Here is a 9,678-nt window from a genome sequence, read left to right as displayed (position 1 = left end):
ACAGTGGGGCAGAAGTGAAGGATTGAGGTCAAATGTAAATCTGTATCTTACATGTCATATTTCCAGCATGTGTTGGTCCATCTGGAACTGTAGCAAGAAGTGAATAATCAGCACAAGCCGTGCGAGCATGTTCCTAAATGGTAAGGGTGGGAAAAATAGCAAGCCTCACCATGCATTCATAGTTTACGGACACAAGATTATTCAAAATAGGCCATTTTTTCCTTAGTGTTCGTTGCCAGAAAAATTATTGAAATATTGGTATACAATAAACTCTAATCGGCCAATGTCAAAAATTGAAGCTATTAGTCTATCATTTTTATTTTTATTTTTATTTTTATTTCACCTTTATTTAACCAGGTAGGCTAGTTGAGAACAAGTTCTCATTTGCAACTGCGACCTGGCCAAGATAAGGCATAGCAGTGTGAACAGACAACACAGAGTTACACATGGAGTAAACAATTAACAAGTCAATAACACAGTAGAAAAAAGGGGAGTCTATATATACATTGTGTGCAAAGGCATGAGAAGGTAGGCAAATAATTACAATTATGCAGATTAACACTGGAGTGATGAATGATCAGATGGTTATGTAAAGGTAGAGATAGAGATATTGGTGTGCAAAAGAGCAGAAAAATAAATAAATAAAAACAGTATGGGGATGAGGTAGGTGAAAATGGGTGGGCTATTTACCAATAGACTATGTACAGCTGCAGCGATCGGTTAGCTGCTCAGATAGCAGATGTTTGAAGTTGGTGAGGGAGATAAAAGTCTCCAACTTCAGCGATTTTTGCAATTCGTTCCAATCACAGGCAGCAGAGAACTGGAACGAAAGGCGGCCAAATGAGGTGTTGGCTTTAGGGATGATCAGTGAGATACACCTGCTGGAGCGCGTGCTACGGATGGGTGTTGCCATCGTAACCAGTGAACTGAGATAAGGCGGAGCTTTACCTAGCATGGACTTGTAGATGACCTGGAGCCAGTGGGTCTGGCGACGAATATGTAGCGAGGGCCAGCCGACTAGAGCATACAAGTCGCAGTGGTGGGTGGTATAAGGTGCTTTAGTGACAAAACGGATGGCACTGTGATAAACTGCATCCAGTTTGCTGAGTAGAGTGTTGGAAGCAATTTTGTAGATGACATCGCCGAAGTCGAGGATCGGTAGGATAGTCAGTTTTACTAGGGTAAGTTTGGCGGCGTGAGTGAAGGAGGCTTTGTTGCGGAATAGAAAGCCGACTCTTGATTTGATTTTCGATTGGAGATGTTTGATATGGGTCTGGAAGGAGAGTTTAGAGTCTAGCCAGACACCTAGGTACTTATAGATGTCCACATATTCAAGGTCGGAACCATCCAGGGTGGTGATGCTGGTCAGGCGTGCGGGTGCAGGCAGCGAACGGTTGAAAAGCATGCATTTGGTTTTACTAGCGTTTAAGAGCAGTTGGAGGCCACGGAAGGAGTGCTGTATGGCATTGAAGCTCGTTTGGAGGTTAGATAGCACAGTGTCCAAGGACGGGCCGGAAGTATATAGAATGGTGTCGTCTGCGTAGAGGTGGATCAGGGAATCGCCCGCAGCATGAGAAACATCATTGATATATACAGAGAAAAGAGTCGGCCCGAGAATTGAACCCTGTGGCACCCCCATAGAGACTGCCAGAGGACCGGACAGCATGCCCTCCGATTTGACACACTGAACTCTGTCTGCAAAGTAATTGGTGAACCAGGCAAGGCAGTCATCCGAAAAACCGAGGCTACTGAGTCTGCCGATAAGAATACGGTGATTGACAGAGTCGAAAGCCTTGGCAAGGTCTATGAAGACGGCTGCACAGCCTGGCCTAGGCTACTCAAGGGCTATCAGGCTTATCATAGGTTTCCCCTATAGTAGGGTGTCCAATCAAAAACACATATTTTGACCAATGGGTAAAATAATATGATTATTGGGTTTAACTTTTTGGTTGCATGGAGTTGCTGAGAACATTTTACTATGGTTCCCTGAACATTTTCCTTGGAGGTTTTATTAACATTCTGAGAACATATTTCAATAAGACTTTGAATAACTCTGCTAGCTTAGGTTAACTGTTTTGAACTGCAAGCACACATGGGAATTCATTTACTTAGGCATTAATCATGCAAACACATCTATATTTTATTATGGCACGGCATCAGTGAGATTTGAACCTATGATCTTCTGTTCTCTACCCATGGAATTAGTCCACTGCCTCACCAGGATGGAGCTAGCATGCTGTGTTTTTTTACTGATACAAAGCTGTTAATTTTAGTCTATTCATACAGACCCCATTTCCAAGGAAACAAGCAGTCATTAAGATCAGGTGTGGGGAATTAGTGGGCGCAGCCAACACACTTAACAAGGTAGAGGATAGAGAGAGTTTTGTTGAAGCTGAGAATGGAATGTATATGTGTTTCAATAACATTCTTATAACTTTTTCTTGTGTTTTTTATGTAAAGTTTTATTAATGTTTTGAGAACATGACTTCGGAACCCCGAAGAAAACATTATAGTAAACTCACGTAAACTCGTACATCGCCTTGGTCCGTACAATTGCCCTTATTTTAGCGCCCCAAAAACGTAATACTTCCAGATCAACTGTAATGTCAATGCCATTGTAAGGCACAATTTTCACCCTTTCCAACAAAATAAATGACATGACCTAAATGCTGCCCGTTTCTGCATAATTCAAGCAGTCAATAAGCCCCGTCGGGTGTTTTTAAAAATGGCGGGTGGGGAAGCGAAACTAATGCGTGATAATGGGAAGGAGAGATGTCGTGTGGGAAAATTGCTTTTTTTCACTCGATCTGCCCAACTTATCACCTTATTCCGTCTAAAATGTAAATAAAACACTATAAAGAGTTTATATAATGTGTAATTTACATACCTATTTAAAGGTTTGTGTCGAATTTGAATCGGGTTTTTAGGGCGGTGTTAAAGTGATCTTAGAAGTAAACAGCGGCTTTGAGAATGATGATCGCATGCAATGATGACTCAAAAAATGACTAGGTATCCCCCCCTTACCCCCGTCACTGTCCATTTCTTGTTTTTAAATGATGAGTGAAGTGCTACACCTGATGGAGAGAGATTGTAAGACAGACATAGTTGCTTTATGCATGCTGTACGTTACGACATGACACGCCTAGATGTAACGGAGGGTCCGTTTTTTCAACTTTTCTCCAATACTATAGAGCCATTACCATGTCGATCAACGCTTGAATAGAAACCTAGTTCACACCCCCGATTTTGACGTCAACACAGTCGCTACAGTCCCATTAGTTTTCTTTGTAGCCTCCTTTGAATGTTGCGGTTGCACACATTTGTACGGAATGGGGCAGTTTACTTTATGCTGAAGTACTGAAATTCCCACAGAAGAACGTTGATTCTTAACGTTCTCTGATCAATTTTTTTTTTATTCACTAAATAGAACCACAAGGAAACCTGTAGGAAATGTTATGCTGAAGTACTGAAATTCCTATCAAAGAAACATATGGTTCTCAGAACGTTATGGCTAGCTGGGTATCCTGCACCATTCCCAGAACATTGTGGGAAGGTTGTATGCTAAATATCTATAGGACAACCAAGCTCTAAGAAACATATGGTTCTCAAAACGTTAGCTGCTAGCTGGGAATCCTCTAAGAAAACCAATGGTCCAAACTTCATGTCTATCACAATCAGTTAAAGATGTATTGGACTTTTTACCCTTGTAGGATGGCCACAATTAGGGCGATTAAATCAATGGAGGCCAGATAAAAAAAAAATAAGGAAAATTGCACAGCATCGCCTCAGCTAGGCAGAATGCTGTAGGAGAATGAAGGATACCCGAGAGGTTCACTTTCCTGTTGAATTCGGCATCTATCTGCCGAGGATGCAGCGTTCAAAGAAGTCGTCTCAATTTTCATATATTGCTTATTTGTTCGTTTTTTTTTGTTATGAAGGGCTTTGAGATTTTTATCATGAAAATTGTTATTCAAGTTTTACTTAGGCCTATTATTAATAAAACAATATAAGTAAGACATCTCGATTGAGACATGATATGTAGTATTTATCTTTTAGTAGCCTATATGCTTTTCAAATGAATGCGATATTCCTGTTATTTTTTTGAAAATTTCTCACAAAGTCAAGTGAAATTAAATTTCAACGAAGCACTGAGCTTAACCAAGCGTCTTCTTTTAAAAGCCCTTTACATTTAATTCAGCTCCTGTCATGCTAATTTAGAGTTTTGAGACCCTCAGCAGGTCGGGTGGACACCCTACCAATAGTGTGATGTAGCAGGCTATATTTCTCTACAGTAGCCTAGGTCGAGTGCTTGCTGAGTTAAACAAAACAGGCTTGTCCTACCATGTCGGATAAGGTCAAAACCATCAACAACCATTTATTTTGGCCACAGAAAGGACTGAGAGGTTTTCAGTGGGGGATTCGGGTAAGACTGTCTCATCTAAATTGAAACAAATAATTAATTAAACGCGACTTTGGGTCGTGATCACACTTGTCATGTTCAATTCGGAGTTGAGTCACACCGCGGTGAGAAGTCTCGTCTAATTATGTAAAAGTCGTCCAGTCTTTCGGGTTTGCTTGCTATCTGAGCGTGGTACCCGTCCGAGAAACCAACAGGCTGTCGGAAACCTGTGCCCACCATTGCCTCACAGGCAGGAAGCACGAGCTGTCTGGAGAAACCGAGATGTCTTGATACATTATTCACAGAATCAGTCAAGTGAATTGTAAAACAGTCAGGGGTTTTATGCGTGCTATTTTCTCTCATAAGGACTTGTAGTTTTTCATGTTTGTGTCTGGGAAATGAGGTGGTCCACCAGTTAGCCTAATGTGATGAAAAATACAAGTCGACTGCGCTTCTCGATTTGGCCAAAGATGATCTGTTATATTGACAAGATAGCCTAGTTTACTGCTTTAGCAATGGAAATACATGTCTTCAGTGATTGTGGGCAGGCGAGATCAGGTGGGGCCATTCTAGCCAATGAGAGGGCAGATACATGTTTGAACAAAAGGAACAACTAAATAGTTTTTCTCAAAGATCATCCACTCATATGCCTATCAGTACACGTGTAACAGCTTAAACATTACGACACTTCTATTCGATTAAATAAACATCACGTAATTCGACACTCTCATAGATCTCCATACAAAAAAGGGTTTAGCTCACAGGACAGATTTTAGGGTGGAGTAAATTCTCTTTCTTCGCCTCTTCCTCTCTGATTTGGTTCATTACGAAATTATAGTGGCCATGACTGAATACAAACCTGATGTGGTTTTATGTGTGTGTTTGCAGGTGGGAAGAGTTAGCCAATCTTTTTAAAAATTATTTTTAGCTTCAGCTAACCATGGAACCCATGTGACCATGTAAAAATTGGTTTAACTTTGGATAGCCTATCTCTGGGGATAGTTAGGGACCGTCAATAAATTACACAATGCTAATGACCCAATATTTTCATGTTGCACACATTTTTGTTGTCTCATTAAATGCGCTCAATATTTGTATATGAATTTCTACAATGTATAGTTGCTTTGAGGTTTTTAAGGTCATTGAAATGTGGAGCTTTTGACCTTTTAAAATATTGTCCAGTGACCATTGTGTAAATTACTGATGGTCCCTAATTAGCCCCATAGTGATATCGAATGTCAAACCAAATTGACCATGGGCATTATAATTGATGTTGCAGCCAGCTGTGGGCATGTGGGCAGAATTAAAATGAACCCAACCCATAGAAAATTGTTATGGTACCCTTCATTCTGTGACACACAATATTTTCTAGCATCTCCAGATCTCAGTTTTGGATGAGATTGACTTTATGACCAAAAGTATCCTGTTTTTACACTTTGTAGTCAATAAATGTTTCTGACTAATAAATGTTACTTACTCATATTGATGCCATATATGCCATTTTCAAAACAAGAGGTTGATTTTTTAGGGGCAGACGCTCTTTAAAAATGATTTAAAGCTCATTTCCTGCAATTCTACACATTTTGCCATGACTTATGCCATGTTAATATGATGTCTGAGTGAGAATAACTAACACAACCAATGGGGGCCCCCTTGAGGTCAGGGCCCTGGGCAAGTGCCCTGCACGCTCGGTGAGTATTCGGCCATAATTACAACAAGTTTAGATAACTGGCTAAACTAACTACCAATCTAAAAATGCTTAGCTGACATGGCTAATTGAGTGACTGTCAGTGACTGACATAAGAAAAAAAACTGCCAAATGAAACATAACCAAATATCAAAATTGTATCTAGTGTATTCTACTATTCTTACTCTCAATAGTAAGTTGAGACCCCAGCACTGAAGATCAGTGGTAAGGTCAGCAGGAGGTGGGTCAAATCAGCCCTGTAAAGCAAATGGTCTACTCTGGTGGCCATGACTTCACCTACATAATTGAATGGAACATGCATTATACTGTATCTCCATGGCTTCATCGGGAGCACTTTCAGATTACAGTAGCAATGTAAGGCAACTGACACCACCGTGTTGTATCTATAATTCACTTCAACTCAATTTGCTTTATTTCATTTTGTCATTGTATCATTCTCATTTGACTGATTCAAGTCAGTGTCTTCATTTAATTGCATCACATCCGGCCGTGATTGGGATAGGGCGGCGCACAATTGGCCCAGCGTCGTCTGGGTTTGGTCTGGGTAGGCCGTCATTGTAAATAAGAATGTGTTCTTAACTGACTTGCCTAGCTAAATAAAGGTTAAATAAATAGGCCTAATCCCGTTGTCTTTGTTTAAGATGTGTGGGGAATAATTAAATAAATAAAATAAAATTATGATTAAATGTATGGTTTACTGTACAAAAAATGTGCACAGAAAAAATCTGATGTAATTTACTGACATTTGGATGCCGTGTGAGGCAAGTAGACAGAACAAGTCAAACCAGTTGTGACGTCCCAACAGTTGGGAAACACTGCAGTTTTGAGGAACATTGGAAAAGGGTGCCCTCTGCTGGCTATAATAATGCTAAAATAAAATAGTTTTAATTGGGATTCTGCCTTTCTCTTTTTCTGTTTCTCTCTCACTAAAATACAAACATCAAGGTCACATGTTATTGAATAAGACAAAAAATAAGACAGCGTATTTTCTATTTACAAACTGTAATAACACTAACGCTCAAAAGCCTTACTAAGAAAACAACAATAACAACTTGAAACAATGGTGTCAGACTCCTACAACGTTATGGACTGTCTTGATTATTTTTTATTTGTACACATTCTGGACACATTTGACTATCTAGACAAATGCAACACAATTTTTCCCTAAACCGAGTGAAAGAGCTCCAACTCTATATTCAGTTGTGCTGCTCTGTGGCTGACCCTGTGCCTCTCAATGTGTGCTCTATTCTATAATTCATTACATGAATGCATGATTATCTGTTCCACCTTTTGGATGATGGGGGTAGACAGACACTAGACAGGGACAGGGTGAGCAGGGTGGGATGGGTTAGAGGAGAGGGTGTCTGGGTTCACTACGGCAGACGGTCTTGGGACAGACAGACGCTAGGCTGCGGGGCCTCAGGGGTGCCAGTGTTACTGACAAGGTCCTGGTGTGACATGATGCCAGGTAGGGGTAAACAAGGTCAAACAAAGTCAGGTTACAGGTGTCTGTCCGTCCGTCCGTCTGTCCATCCGCCTGTCTGTCTCCCCCAGACTGGCAGACTGGAACCAGGAAGGTGACTTGTGTCATTTCCAAAAGAAAGTAGAAAATAAAATAAAACATACGAAGTACCTGAAATAATTATCCAGAGTACGTCATCTCTTTTATATGCCGTCGTCCACTTTGTGGGCTAGCACCCTTTACAAACACAGAGACCCTCAATTTGACCCGCGAGGTGCCTACGTGCAGTGGTGGAAAAAGTACCCAATTGTCATACTTGAGTAAAAGTAAAGATACCTTAATAGAAAATGACTCAAGTAAAAGTGAAAGTTACCCAGTGACTACTCTTACTTGAGTAAAAGTCTAAAAGTATTTGGTTTTAAATATAGTTAAGTATCAAAAGTAAGCATAATTGCTAAAATATACTTAAGATTCAAAAGTAAAAGTAGAAATCCTTTCAAATTCCTTATATTAAGTAAATCTGACGGAACCGTTTTCTTGTTATTTTATTATAATTACGGATAGCCAGGGGAATGCTCAAACACTCAGACATAATTTACTAATGAAGCATGTGTTTAGTGAGTCTGCCAGATCAGAGGCAGTAGGGATGACCAGGGATATTCTCATGATAATTGTGTGAATCAGACCATTTTCCTGTCCTGCTAAGCACTCAAAAACTAACGAGTACTTTTGGGTGTCGGGGAAAATGTATGGAGTAAAAAGTACATAATTTTCTTTAGGAATGTAGTGAAGTAAAAGTAAAAGTTGTCAAAAATATAAAGTACAGATACCTGTGAGGACAGACGCTGGGAGACAAGAAGCAAGTACAGGAAGTGAACATTTAAAGAATAATGGACATGAACGAAACAAGGACAGCGCCTGGACAAGGGAAACATTACGACAATATGCTGACACAGGGAACAGAGTGAGGAGCAGACAGAGTGAGTCCAATATTGCACAGCTGCGCGTAATGATGGTGACAGGTGTGCGTAACGAAGGGCAGCCTGGCGCCCTCGAGCGCCAGAGAGGGGGATTGGGAGCAGGCGTGACAATACAAAAAAAAAACGACTTAAGTAGTACTTTCAAGTATTTTTACACCACTGCTTAAGTGCAGAGAGCAATGTGTATAGGGAGAGATGGAGAAAGGGGAAGAGGTAATGGGGTTGAGGCACAGAGGGGAAATAAGAGGATTTAGGTGTACAAAGAGATGGAAGATTTATACAGGCAGTAGTATGGGAAGGGAATATTTTGAAGTAACAGTTGAAGAGAGTATAGAGAGCGAGTAGGAAGCAAATCTAATTATATTACATTGGTATATTAGTCGATTTAATAATCTGATGTTATTGGAGGAGGTGTGAGCAGAGAGTTAACGTTAATAAATTAGGTACACTGGTACTGATAACATACAAATAAATCCATCGTCGACCAATAACACAATGGAATTTAGTATGTTGAGCACAACCAATCCAATAAGAGACTAATTGGAAATCCTGGAGACAGCAGGAGTGTGTTGACATTGAGACATATTGATCAATATGTCAAATTACTCTATGCTTGAGGCAATTTTAGAGTAAAAACAGAGTGGGATTACCATAGAGAGAGAACAATAGAGAAAGCGAGAGTGGGGAGGGGTTGCACTGTATTCTCCCCTTAGCCTTGCCGGGGGTGTGACGCTGCTCCTAACTGTCTGATCTGGTTTGCTATAGGCTTTTTATTGATCACAAGCTGGGTGAGGGTAAGGAGGAGTTGTTTGATTAGATGCCCCTGGTGGTGCGGTCTATCTGTGTGTCTGTGGCCCGTGTTCAGTCAGTCTGTTGACTAGTAATACCGTTACATCCTGGGGCCAGTTCCCAGTCCAGCCCAGTTAACACCAGACAGTACCAAATCACCCTGGACCGATCCCAGTGATTCCAGTCTAATGCTTAGCATTCAGACTAACGGTAAAAAAAAAAAGTATTCACTCAGCAGTCTCAGCACTGTTAGCCGTACATACAGTAGGACAGATGTTTCTGTGAGTTCAAAGTCCCACACAATCCAATCAATGCACCAATTGATGATATAGCAACACTA

Source organism: Oncorhynchus mykiss, chromosome 3, assembly GCF_057628025.1.
Source record: "Oncorhynchus mykiss isolate SJ-2025 chromosome 3, ASM5762802v1, whole genome shotgun sequence".
In the NCBI taxonomy this organism is placed as follows: domain Eukaryota; kingdom Metazoa; phylum Chordata; class Actinopteri; order Salmoniformes; family Salmonidae; genus Oncorhynchus; species Oncorhynchus mykiss.
Note: the sequence above shows the minus strand (reverse complement) of the source record.